The sequence below is a fragment of the Acromyrmex echinatior genome, chromosome 11 (genome assembly GCF_024713525.1).
Source record: "Acromyrmex echinatior isolate Ae372 chromosome 11, ASM2471352v2, whole genome shotgun sequence".
In the NCBI taxonomy this organism is placed as follows: domain Eukaryota; kingdom Metazoa; phylum Arthropoda; class Insecta; order Hymenoptera; family Formicidae; genus Acromyrmex; species Acromyrmex echinatior.
In genome coordinates this window covers 12,145,277-12,159,686 of record NC_141862.1, presented here as the reverse complement: position 1 = coordinate 12,159,686, position 14,410 = coordinate 12,145,277, and the positions used below count along the sequence as shown (strand labels likewise).

The 14,410-nt window shown below is 35.6% G+C and overlaps 1 protein-coding gene and 1 long non-coding RNA gene across 2 annotated transcripts in view; one reads left to right on the top strand and one right to left on the bottom strand.

Moving 5' to 3' along the window:
* The window catches only part of MICAL-like (protein), an 80,213-nt gene that overhangs the window by 27,089 nt on the left and 38,714 nt on the right, over window positions 1-14,410 (top strand). The window lies entirely within an intron of this gene.
* LOC147908160 (uncharacterized) lies at window positions 1,217-14,339 on the bottom strand. The gene is made up of 2 exons (XR_015546643.1): window positions 3,260-14,339; window positions 1,217-3,171 (listed from the first exon to the last, which is right to left on the bottom strand). It is a non-coding gene; the product is annotated as an uncharacterized LOC147908160 (long non-coding RNA).

The following is a 14,410-nucleotide window of genomic DNA, read 5'->3' as shown; positions in this document are numbered from 1 at the left end:
TTTCCCTCGTCCGACTTCAATTTCACCGAGTCGTCTTTTCATTCCTCCCCTCATCTCCCTTCCAACGCGACGCTTCTCGGCATTCGCCTCAACCTCCGTCGTCCGGATCGTGAACAGCGTATGTTTAATTCATGTCGCGCGTTATGCACGCGAGCCACGGAGCTCCCTGTTTTTCCACCGCCTTGTCCTTCGTGTTTTGATTTCCCAGCACGATGATGAAGCAGCCTGTCGTGCGTTCCTCCGGCTCATCCTTCTCTTTGTTTTTACTCGTACCCTTCGAGAAGTCGACGCACGCAGTTGTGTCAACTGTTCCCATTTTCTATTGCGAGTTTGAAATTATTGTTCGCAGCCCCAACAACCGTCTCGTTCATCTTTCTCGTCGTCTATTATACATTTTCGACAAGGTCTTCTCCGTTCCGTCACTCAGGGAATTTCAGATGGCTAAAATTTGGTTCGAACTACCGAACGACGTTGCGGCAATTTGGAGGACGCACGGATGTTCTTTGATGTTAGAATATTCCGCGGGTTGGTTTCCAATCGCGTGACCAAGTTGGAGCGGAAACCTTTGCATGCCGTCAAAATTGCGAACGAACAAATATGCATATAATTACACGTTGCACGGCGTTTGCGCTTTCTTTGTAAGCACGCCAACGGTGAATGGTTACGCTTATTCGCCACATTATTCTTTCTAAAACACTCGTCAAAATCTCGATATACTCTTTTACGATTTTTTTGTATTATTACTTGATCAATTTTATAACCGTTTGCGTATTTATTTTCGAAATATCTCTAGCGAGAGAATATCTCTCACTACTAATGGATCAGAATTTTCGTGAAACTTTCGACAATTTTCCCAGCTCTAACGGCGCATGTAATGCATAAATACCGAGATAACTTTACGTATTACTATCTATGTATATGCATTTTATGGAGAAAACTGGAAGGGTGGACTAATGTACGTTTTGATGTCGAATAACGTGAACCACAGATAACAATTCTAACTGTATTTACAAGTATATAAAATACGATACATTCATCGAGTATTATAAGTTTCAACATTTTAAAAAATTAAAATTTGTAACAGTGACACTCTTAACTAGGTTACTTTCTAGGTTAAACAGGTACAGTTAAACAGAACGAAGGGGAATTCCGAATGGAACAAAAGGTATAGAGAAATAAAAGTGTAATACTATAACTGTAGCCAAAAGTGAAAATATTTGTCTTTTTCTTTTTTTTTGTACTTTAGAAGGAAAGTGTTAGATTCGCGAAGTTAGCACGCCATATTCTCAGTTTTGATTTTTTAGTATAAAAAATACAGAATTTTTTTTTATTTTGATAAGAAACCGTAAAACTATGAAAAGTGCTACTGGGATTGTCATTATTTCTTTTTATATTAATAGAACGATGTGCTAACTTTACAATCCAAATTGATGTGGATTTGTAAAGTTAGCGCCATATTCTATTGATATAAAAAAAAATAGTGATTCTAATAGGATTTATTTTTTCTTTTAGTAGTTCTACAGTTCCTTATAAAAAATAAAAAGAACTCCGCATTTGTTATGCTAAAAAACTAAAATCGAAAAAATCAGAACTCTGTTTAAAATGATTTTACAGCCTAGAGTTCTATTAAAACTAATTAACGCGGTACGACACTTTTTTTCAAGTATCGTGATATCTTGTATATTTATTGTCTATTATAAATGTGGTACTTGGAATTTTGTTTCTAAATTACATATATTATACAAACTTGAGTAGTACTAACGGAAATTAGTACACAGGTCACGAAATAATTTGCAACGTGATCATGTATTATCATGTAAACAACGTCAGATCTTTTCGGTTTAATATTGCAAATGACGTAACTTTACGAAATCTTGTTATCAAACACTCTGTATTAAAGTTGATCTTAGAGTTGATCGAAACTTTTTTTAAATGAAATCGATTTAAAAATCGGGACATTCTGTAAGAAATCTCGAGTATGCGTTATTTTTTCAATAACAATTCATTCGTGACTATTGATACTGAAATATTTGATTGAAAGATACTCGCGCTACTTTAAAACATGATTTAAATCTTAATTAACGAATTCTTGCACACTTCGGAACGATCGACTGTGATTTCTCGGTAATACGATGGAGGGAATTAATTTTCCACCAGCTGACTTCCCTCCTGTGCAAAATTCGACCGATAATGTACCTATACGAAAGCAACATATATGAAATTGAAACTAATTATGGAAAGTCTGTAATGCAACTATTTATCGTTCTATAGCTTCTAGTTTTAAATACTATGGGAGACATGCAACAAAATGCCATTAGATTTATAAGAAACGACAATATCCTGGGTTCTGGATAAATGATTTTTGTTTACCGAATCATTTATCATAGACATAGTAACCCAGAAGAATCTTTCAGAGAGATCCACCACGCTTTGCGATAGAAAGATTAAGGATTCTCTCTTCGTCACATTGGCCGATCGAACATATCCATTTTGTCGTCATAGAAACGGCGTACGAGGAGTTTTCGCCGATTCGGTTTTCTCCGAGAATAGCAACGTTATACACGATCACGCCGAGAAAGAGGACGATGTGTGTATAACGCCAAAATTACGCCAGGAATCTGCGATTGACGCATCATCCATATGTCGTTTATGTTAACCTTGTCGAGCCAAGAGAAAGAGAGAAACTTTGCTATTTTCCTCGCAAAAATACATTTATTGAAATAGACAATGAAATTTGAAGCGACGTGTTTTATTCAGAATTCATTGGGTGAAAGTCTCTCAGTTATATTGAGTTACACCTCGTAAAATTCGTCGTTCTATTGCAGCTCGTCGCCCATCTCCTTGGGAAGTCGTAATTTCGACAAAATAAAACGGCGGATGTCGATGTGACGTGGTCGGCCGTAAAGCGCCACTGAAAATTGTCATAACGTCGTTCCGGATACGATCGCGGTGAACGCGCATCCTGCTCGGATTTTCTCGCGCTTGACCCATTTTTGTCTGGCTCTCGAAGAACGCGCGTACGAGGCATTATTACTTCTTCGGAATTTCATTAATTCCCACCTTCGTCAGATTTCCCGATGGTTTTTAGCGCGATGTCCTACGCCTACTTCCTTTCTTCTTTCCTCCCCCGCGTTTTCGTAATGATTTTTCTTAATCGAGATGAATCTTGATCTAAAGGTAGCCAAAAGCATTCATTAACATTAACTGTATAAGAAGTTGAGCTAAAAAGAACAGATCTATGATCTTCATTAATTCCTACCTTCGTCAGATTTCCCGACGGTTTTCAGCGCAATGCTCTACGCCTACTTCCTTTCTCCTCTCCTCCCTCGCGTTTTTATGATTTTTCTTAATCGAGATGAGTCTGAATCTAAAGATAAGCAAACGCGTTCATTAACATTAACTGTGCAAGAAGTTCAGTTAAAAAGAACAGGTCTATAATCTTCATTAATTCCTATCATCATTAATTTCTACCTTCGTCCCGAAGGTTTTCAACGCAATATACCTACTTCTTTTCTTTCCTCTTAATTCTTCCCCGCATTTTCGTAATAATTTCTCTCGATCGGATAAGTCTTAATCGATCAGTTACACTGTTAGAAATGTTCTTAAATTTTATTAACTTTTAAAGTAACTTTTTAAGTTACACAATTTGAATTTAATTTCTTGCATTACATTATAAACTTAATATATTTTTCATGAAAATTTATGAAATTTAATAAAATTTTTCAAATTAAAATTTTATTAAAAGTACATTAAATTTCATAAATTTAACACGTTCATTTCATTTAAGTAACTACTGTAACTTAATTTTCAGTTAAATCATTCATTACTTTTAATTTCGTTCATAACCACGAGCTTCATTTACTTGGAAAATTTAAAGGAAGCTTGTGTTTACATTTCGAACAGTGTAAAGATAGGCAAAAGCATTCATTAACATTAAGCATGTTAATTAAAACTCATTTGTTCATCTTGCAACTGTTATTTGTCTCCATCATTAAATTCATGTTATGTAACTATTCTTTTCTCCCCGGAAAGATATATAAACGGAGATAATTGACGACCAATTTACGACTCGTTTTCGAAATATAATTGCACGTGGAACTGCAAACGCAAAATGCACGAATGATAATTTACATTTTTCGTTTCATTCAGATTTTAATTAACAAGAACAACTTAAGAAGCTTTAATTAAATTTAAAAAAAAACAATCTTATCTTCTCGAGGTTGTAGTTGAGGTTGTATCATTTCCCGCAAACGAATGTATATTGTAATACTACATAATAAACGTGGCATTATATACCGAGATGTCGCAATACATGGCCATGCGGAAGCGCAATAACAGCCTTTTGAATTTACTTCCGGAACGGAAATGCACCAGCTGCACTGAGCGGGAGTTAGCAATTGGAACGAAAAAAAGTACACCGCAGCGGACAATTGAAAACCCGTGGAATAAATTTATGAGAACGAATACGTGCACGCGTTAAGACAGGTTTTTTTTCAGCTCTACAGCGTGACATTGTAAGTCACGGTGATAAATCTCGAGAAAAATACGAAAAATTTCGAATACGCCGTACCGCGGGTGTTCTGTCAACTGAATCGCGCTCATATTAACCAACGAATTAGAAAGCCACGCACGGTTTGAGTTTTGTTGTAACGCGTGCTCCGGTTTGCTCTATTTCGCCCGACGTGCGAGCGACGGCATGGAAATCGACCACGATAACGATCCTATTCGTCGGTCGACCGGTCGGCACGCCGGTCACTTCCTTGGATATGTTTCACGTTCCCAAGCACAGCCCTTAATAAATTATGCGCGAACTGGAATTGGATAGAATCGGGACAACTATATCGGGCTATAGCCATGCCACGTGTTACGACGCATGATCGATTAAGTGGAGAAAGCTGGGCAGGCTTTGCACGGTCAACAGTTTTTTGGCACTGTACGTTATGCACACCCGCCTCGGCTTTTGGTTACGAGGGACGAATCGGAATGGTCTCTTAATCCCGTGAAAAATGGCGAATACTTCTAGCACGGCCTATCGGAGCCTTGAAATCTTGAAACGTCCGAGGAAAGTACGCCCTGGCTTTCGCAGGCTAGAGACTCGTTCGACGGAATAATGCATGTCTTTATCTATCGCGCTATAGTCTTACGCAAGCCTGGCACCCGAGACCGATTTATTCGAGGCTTTTCGGTTCGCCGCGATTAGCCTTATCAGATCCGCAATGCCGACAGTATCCAATCGTATTTCTCGGTCTTTGGTCGTCGCCATTTTCTTACGTGTAAAGTGCATTCTATTACCGTCGCTATCGATAAACCGCGTTTCCACGCTTATGATTCACGCGTAGAAATTTAATCAAGACTCAGCTCGTTGCGGGATGTACCGAGTTATTATCAATAATGTGTGCCTCGATCGGTTCTCGTTTATTTAAAGTCAATTAGGCGTTCCAAATCAATTGGGCGTTTGTTCGAAATTTGAGAGGATGGGCGAAACTTCATTTAAAGCAGCGCGAACATTTATGAGAGTACGAGTCGCATTGCCGGGTTAATTCACTTGTCATTCGCAGAACTATAATAACGCATGGATGGAACACACGGTGACTTTTAACGCAATTACGATGGATCAAGAAGGCCGCGCTATGGAGACCCGCGTTGCCTTTTACTATCGATTCTACCAACGTTTCCGCGGAGCATGTTCGCTCGTCTCTTCTGACCTTTCAGAAGTTACGTGCTAACAATACCTCGAGTATTCGGTCGAATTCCAAAGAATGCGAAGGCCTTTTGTTTCTGGAAGATCTCGCGGAGAAGAAGATACAAACGTTCTCTTTCTTTCCTCAAATTGCTTTGTTATTATTAGGTGTGATTTATTACACTCTGCTTTATTTATTTAGTAAAGAAGAAAAAAGAAGATATAACCACGAGAATATATATACGATGGATAACAATCTATATAGTAGAACTCCGCACTAATTATATGGAAAATTAGGTCACGGTAAAATGAGTTGGGGATTTCACGTATAATGTGACTTATATATAATATGGAGAACAAAAGATGTCATTGACACAAGACTCAATAATGAATAGTTTTGGAGCTATTGTTAAAGACTAGTGTGTTAAAGAAGCATAAAACTTAGGCTCATGGAGCATCTATAATGATGCATCATAATTAAAAAACTACTCATTATTGAGGCTTGTGTTTGTGACGTCTTTTGTTCATCATTATAAGCTACATTATATATGAAAATTGATTCATTTCATCGGGAGCCAATTTTCCATATAATTAATGCAGAGTCCTTTTACTGATTGTTATGTATTTATGTGTGTATACATTTATGTTTTTCTCTTTCTTTCCTCCTTATTTATTATAATGTGAAAATAACTCATTTCACTGAGATTCAATTTACTATTGATAGACACTGTAAGTAATATAGACTTCATAATTAATAGACTCCGCATTAATAATATGGAAAATTGGGTTCCAGTAAAATGAGTTAATTTTCTCATATAATGTAGCTTATAAATATGTGAATAAAAGTTCGTTAACACAAGATTCAACAATAGTTTTTGAATTGTGTCTGAAAAGTATAAAACTTGTGATCACACCTTTGATATATCAATTAAAAAAAACTATATAATAACTCCATTATTGAGCCTTGTATAAGATATATTTTTTTTCGTCACATTATATGTAAAAACTAACTAATTTCGCCGGAACTTAACTTTCCATATAATTAATGTGAGATTTTCTTTAAATATCAAATTTTACAAATAAATGTGTGCCGTGAGGGATTAGAAATTTTCTTAGGGAAAGATTAAAATCTTTGAATCACATCAATTTGCAGTCTTAGACGACATTTTAGCAAGAAATCAAAAGCTTTCTCTGAATTATTATCCATTCTTAATCGAGCGAGCTTTGCAAATTTTAAGTAAGATATTTCTCTTCCTTTTTCCTCGCTATTTTCTTTTCGCTTTGTACTCTTTGTATGAGCTTTTGCGTTTTTTTAACTGCAAATTAAGCAGATAAATTTTTAAAATATTTTTCAAGAAAAATTTTGATTATCATTTTATAATATTATAAAAGGGAAGCAGTCAATTAGATCAGATTACCGCGCGTAGCATTCTAAAAGGAATTTCTAGTCGTTAATAAAGAAACAGTAGTTTTCCGTACCATTCCATCGCCGAATTACTCCAGACGAATTAGTTTTGTAATCACTTTTCGTTCATCGGGCACGTGTCTTCCGACACGTGCAGAGTATACAGACAATACAGCACGGAATACATAGTCTTTTTTCTATATGCATACTTTTGTATGCGTTTTAACGAATTATTACGGCGCGTTTGCAAATTTAACGACCTTCGCTTGATTTTCGCTCGACGATTCGTTTTTATTTGCTCTTTTATACTTATGACATTTTATTTTACATCTGATATCAGGATAAGGAAACATTTAAACTGACAATTAATTTTTGAATCATCATTATAATCATTAATTATTAAATTCCTCGATCGACAGAACTACGTTGAGAAAATACGATAGTTCCGTAGTACTCGATATAATTGAAAGTACGAGATAATTGAAAAAAATCATTTCGATTGGCGACGACCGGATATTAATGAATCCGCTCAACTGGAAACTTATCTGTCTGGTTAATTACTCTTATCGTCGATTCGTTTTTAATGGACCAGATATATTTATGCACTTTCGAATCTTACCAGAGCACGATCAAGTTGGTTCATTTAATTTTCTCTAAGCTGACGTAGTATGGAGAGGAAGCAAACTTTTATTATTTATCAAGAGCGTCGTTTCTTGTTTGAGAAATCCCAGTCGCTCTAGATGTTTCTTTTTCGAAAGTAAGTTTGTTACCTGGATGACCTTACGGATCCGGAATCCTTTAAATGTTATCTACATCTTGATACCGAGTGAATACGATATCAGAACTGCATACCGAGTTGGGAATGAGTATAGAATCATTAGGGAGTCTGAAATAGCTACGAGAAGTAGAAATTAGAACTCGTCCGAGCGCACGAATACGTGTAATCGATTTACGATAGAGAATAGTAGAGAATTAAAAGACTCGGATAGCGAGCGATCCAATTAGCGAATTCGTCCTTGTTTTCTCCCGTTAATTTACCCAAAGGTGGCAATGATGCCAGTCACGTTTTCCGAGAGGAGCACAATTACGGCGGACGCATCCGTCAACCATGGCGCGGGTCATCCAGGAACGAACGTAATTAACGTTGGAGTTGCCGGCGGAGGGGTTAAGTGGTCGCGCACCTAATAAGCGTCGACAAATGGACGAAATTACGGACGGAATATCCGAGCAATTGCTATGAATTACGAACGCGCAAACGTTCCAAGTCCGAGGGACGCTTTCGCGCTGGCTTTCGTCTGGCGTGTCTAGCTGATCTAGCATCGAGACGCGCACACGTCAGAATCTGGGGCGCGTTGGTAGCTCCCAGTTTTCCCGGGAAAACGGGACTCTCTCTTGTCCTCGTCCATGGTGGAAAATAAGGTGTATCACTCCCGTGAATGCGCACTCGTCCATAATGGATGTTTTCCATTTAGCGACACAAGTCGACACAAACATTCTATCTTTCTTGATTCATAGAGTAGCAAAAATAGAAAGACACTTGTGTCGACTTGTGTCACCAAATGGAAAGCATCCAGTAATGACCGCGCTCTTTGCGATCAATTAGGAATTGATCGTAAGTACCAAAAAGCAATATGGTTGCTAGCTTAGTTAGCTGTTAATCGCTGTCAATCGAGGGTTAGACGAATTAAGAGTCCAAGACGCCAATGTGTATAAAAAATTGTAAAACGCACAAACGGTGCTATGTATGTATAAAAAAACAATTAAATTTTTTAATCAAAAGAACCATTTGGACTTAATATTTCTATCGATATCATTTGGTGAATTTTATGCCATCATTTCATTACATCAAATATAAGTTTGTATTTATAGTCAATTGTTAATAATTTTTATTATGTTTATATCTAATTAATTACATGTTTAACATTGATAATGAAACCCGATCGGTGTCGGTACGTTTGTTTTTGCTATTCTACTTGTAATACTTGTAACTTTTATGTTAATATATATCATTAATTCTGAATTTATTGTATTTGGCTCGTATTCATTTTCAACATAATTTCTTTTAATTTTGTATTACTTGAGCCATATTATATTATATATTTAAAATTTTTTAGATCAACGGAATTTGTCAGCGAAAATTGACGGAAATCAGAAATCAGAAATTGACATTTTTTACGGTTGTATTTGTGATCAACTTTTAATTGGCTGCTCTCACTCTGTTGCTGCCATTATGTGCAATGATATATCTTAGGTCTGTTTTCTGTGGCTGAGCTAATACACTGTTGGAATTTAAAGTAAGACAGATATATGTTTGATATTTGGCGAAAGCGAGGAAGAGTTTCAGTGCAGTCTAAAGTGCAGGAATAAAAAGCAGACCTCTTGTTTTCTTTCACCATACTCTCATTTAGAACGGGGGTTTTCTCTCCTCCCCTTCTTTTGGGAGAGTTTTTGTTCTTAGCAAACCGTGACGGTTTTAAAAATCGCCTCGTGTCGCGCCCAGCTCTCGATCGCGGCCGCTTTCCTTCTGTCGCGTGCGACGTACAATGCTTGTGCGGCTTATCGTGGAAAGACGCTATTCGCAGTACAATAAATCACGGTGAATTTCCGCGTAGCGACGTTTTCGCGTTTAACCTTGTTATCCAGTTCGGGAAGCTAAAATTGACCTCGTTTCGATCTCACGTCTGGCGAATGCTCGTTTCAACACTTCCACCAGCACCGATATCACGGTCACGTGGCGATCTCCGCGCGACAATCGCCGCACTTTCCGGTGAAATGCGATCGACGGGGTCACCCCGAAACGAAAGCTAGTTCGTAAAAGAAATAGCGGGGTCGAGTACCCGATCTGAGCATCAAAGGTTGTCCACTTCCTTACGAGGAAAGGCGGGAAAACAAGGAATCGCCGTGAGGTCTCGAAAGAGCACCCAGTAGCAAGAATTAGAGCGGCATAGAGCAGCTCTTATCGATCGCGCCCCAGGAAGGCCTCTCATTTGATTTTTAGTAGCACGTTTCGTGTGATCTCTCAAGCTAGCACCAGACTGTTCGCAATTCGTGGCGATTCGCTCTTTGGTTTCGTCAGAAAAACCCCTCTATTCTAGTGAATCGGCGATGAATTTTAAATAACGAACATGACTTCGACGATTATGTCCATTTACACTATTTGCGAATTTCAAACTGCTATTTCGAACCATGAATCGCACTCTTCAAATGGATCGTCAAAGATATCACTGTAAATCTAAGTGTAGTAGGCACAATAAGTGTCTTTTATTATAGGTATATGTGTGTGATGTGTGTATTCAAAAGATCCTTATTCCATGACAGTTCCTAATAACGGTAACAATATTGTACATTGTCATTACGCAGAAAAAGCTACATATTAATGATAATTTAACGACATCTTTACTGTCGTTAAAGAGTTATAGAATAGGGATCTTAGTTTTTCACGTAAAAATAATACATTATATTGCATACAAAAAAAAGGATTTACATATTTAAAGTGTAGTATAATGGTGTCATTTTTTACATGGAAAACTATGTTTCTCTCTCTCACACACACACACACACACACACACATATACGAAGCCATATTATTATTCACTTGGATTTACAGTGCATGACACACCTTGTACGCGCGTGAGAAAGGACACGTATATGATATCAGCGCAATTCTGAAGGATATACTGAAAAGAAACACGGAAAAAATAGATTGCATGGTACAAGCAAAGTTATAGCTTACTGCGCGAATTCCACATCTATAACTAAGAAGATTTGGTGGTTTAACAAATTGTTAATGTTATTCAGTTGTCAAAACTTTGCTACTTGAACATAGAAAACTAACTGTCCATGTATTACGACTGTAGATTTACTGAATCAGTGAAGTGTTTTATATTTGTGACGCTATTATATGGTAAAATAATTATGGTTAAAAGCTGCATTTTTATAGTTATATTTTATTGTTATTACCGTTGCAATGTTAGTACACTGTAAAAATGTTTTGATTAAACCAACAGAAGGCGCCAACAACGTGAATAGTATTCTAGTGAAGATAAACAGAATTTCTAGTTGTGATAACAAAAAATTCTGTTCGCTTTCAAAATGTCGTTTTTATTGATTTAATTAGAATTTTTTAGTGCAATATATAATCCTTAATGCAATGATTTTTTGTTCCTTCATCACATATGATGGATCGTTCGTGTCCAGAGTTATTTTTTTATCGTTTTAATGAATATACAAAAATTGTTAAAAGATTCTTACGTATATTTTAACATCTTTAGAAAATATTTGTGAAGTTGTGTATTTAAAAAAAATTGTATATTTAAAAAAGATTGTATTATAAATATTATAATTATTTATTTAATCTTTTGAGTTTTTTAAAAAGAGAAATGGGGTTGCCACAGACAACCAGAAAAACCGGAAAAAAAATCAAAGAAATTGAAATTAATGAAATTAGTGATGGAAAACCGGGAAAAGTCAGTCAAATGTAAAAAAATCTGAAATTTCGAAATTAATATATAATTTTTTAAATACTATATGACGTTTATAGTCAAATACGTTCAAAACTTGCGCACTTTAAATGATTTTAATAAAATAATTCAATGAAATTTGCTCTTTTATTTATATAAAATAATTAAAATTTATATTTTATTCCTCTTTTAGTGTTTTATCCCTCTTTTCGTCATAGTTGCATTTTTTCCAAAAGTAATTTATTTTTTGCTGACTTGAATTTTTTTCGTTGTTTTTAATAAAATAAATTAGCTTTTCTACCATCCTAAATGTTAAAATTTACATATTTTATATTAATCATGAAAAATTTTCATCTGAAAAACTTGGAAAAGTCAAGGAATTTAAAAATTCATTTTCTGTGGCAACCCTGGAAATGTGCAGGATACGAATGTATCGTAATCGTATATACTACAATACTATAAAGGATAATTACAATGTATTTATAGCTCTATCCCCAAAAAGTATTAAAATTGGTACCGAAAATAATTACAAATTATAGCTAAATTATGATAATTGCAACCATCTATTTCTCTCAGTGTACCGAGCAGTTTCGGCAAATTAGAATCGCGCGAGATCAATTGTTATTATAGTAACAATATTTTACAATCAATAGCGACAGTATTAATCCTCATATTAAACGATCGACAAATATGAGCCAACGAAGGATTATTTTTAAATTTAGAGACTCTATAATCGCTCATAGCCAAACTCTGATATAAGACTCTCTATTTCAAACGATACGTAAAGGATCAACAATTGATCCGTATATGCGTACCGATAACTCGGAATTTTATTGTGTACCGTGCAAGCGATTTTCAACGGCCAACTTCGACCCACACTCGACATCGCATACCGCGACAACGAGTCACGATCACATGAAGTGAATTCGATCGGACAATCAAGATCGCAGGATCCGGATTAGATGTCCGTTATACCAAGTCTGCGTGTTTACTAGAAACGTAATCGACGATGGCGAAAGTGATTTAATCGAAGCCTCGCCCAAAACAAGCTTACGCCATAGAGTCGCCGGTTTTCTTATTTCATTTTAATGCGTTCCTTCAAGAAAGACCCCTCTGCGAAAGGCAGATCTCGTTCTCTATTTTCTGTCGATTCAAATAAGGTATTGTACGTTCGCAACACCTGGCCTACCTACTGGCAAAAACGTCTGGGTGTCAACATAACGAGCCAGACGTTTTTTGTCGAGGTTTATGGCACAAAGACATCTCCAATCTTTTTGGGAATTTAACTGCGAAGCAATTGAGAGATGTAGGTCCCGAGGGCCAGATCAGAATTCGTGACATCATTCGTTACAACAAGTTTAACGCTTTTATGCACAGGATGTTGCGTCATCCGTGCGTAATGGTGAGCAACAAATATATCGCGTATATCTTCGCGTAACAAGATAACGAGCGAAATACGAGTACTCGTTATGCACGCATCAAGGACTGTAAATTGTACGTAGGCTATCATAGCTGTGAGTTGTTTCTATTGATAACAAAATATTCTTGCGAAACGAGATTCCGATTTTTTATTACTCGTAAAGAGTCGCAGCGAATTCGCTTGGTTGCGTATTCAGTGCACATTAAAGTCGTTACACTGTACAAATTGACGTAAATATGTGCGTTTAATATTATAAATATAAAAATGGGTTAAACTGTGAAATATATTATTGTACTTCATTATTTGGTAAAATATATATTGGCCATTTTATTGTTTTCACTTTTTATATTCAGATAAGATCTGAATATATACAACTGTTTTAATGTACTGAGAGAAAAATGTGTGTACTAAATTTTAATAAATATTTGTTTGATTAGTGCCAGTTTAATATTTACTAAATGTAAACAAATATTTATTTGATACAAAAATCATTAATATGTTTAACTATTACTTTTTATTTAGCAAATATTAATTTTTCTGTAAATGTTATATTAGTATTATTCAAACAATTATTTATTAAAATTTAGTATAGCTTTCTCTCAATGTACGCATTATTCTGTATTTTCAAAAAATATCGAAAATGTTTGTATAAAAATACTCTAGTACATGTTATATTATTATAAATTTCTCTATAATATAATATTTAATTCATACCTATGTGATATTTTTCGAGAATAAGTACGCTGAAAAAAATTTGCAGAATTTTAATAAATTGTTTCAATGATACTAACAAAAATATTTATTTACAGTAAATAAATATTTACTCAAAATAAAAAAAATATCCCATACAATACGCTTTATCTCAGAAATGTCCCTGTATTCTCGTAACATTAGAACATTCTCAGAATGTTCTTCAAAACATTCTTTGGACATCTGTATATTATATGGGATAGTTAAATCAAATAAATATATATTTACATTTAGTATTATAAATATTTCGTTAGTTACTATTGAAACAAATATTTATTAAACTTTAATAAATTTTTTTTAATGTACATACTATAGCGTGTCTAAACCGAAATTCTTTATTGAAAAATGAATGTTAATGATCATTTTGAAATATTTTTACATCATTTCAACATTATGATAACTTGTTATTCTGCTTGGGAAATGACTACCTGAAATAAAGCTGTCCTTTACAACAATTGAACGTAGTGTCTTCACCATAACCGTAGGTGAAGACACAAAATATCCGCGCGAGCGAGTACCATCATTAAAATTACCGTACTAGCGTCTACATACATTCGATAAACGGCAATAGTGCTACCGGTCATGTATCGAGAAACGAGTCTCGCGAATGCATCTAATCTAAACGCGCCAAGTCTCGCGGGTAGGGCGGTCGGCGGAGTGGAAGCGAGATCGAGAACGCGAGCGAGTCGCGCGAT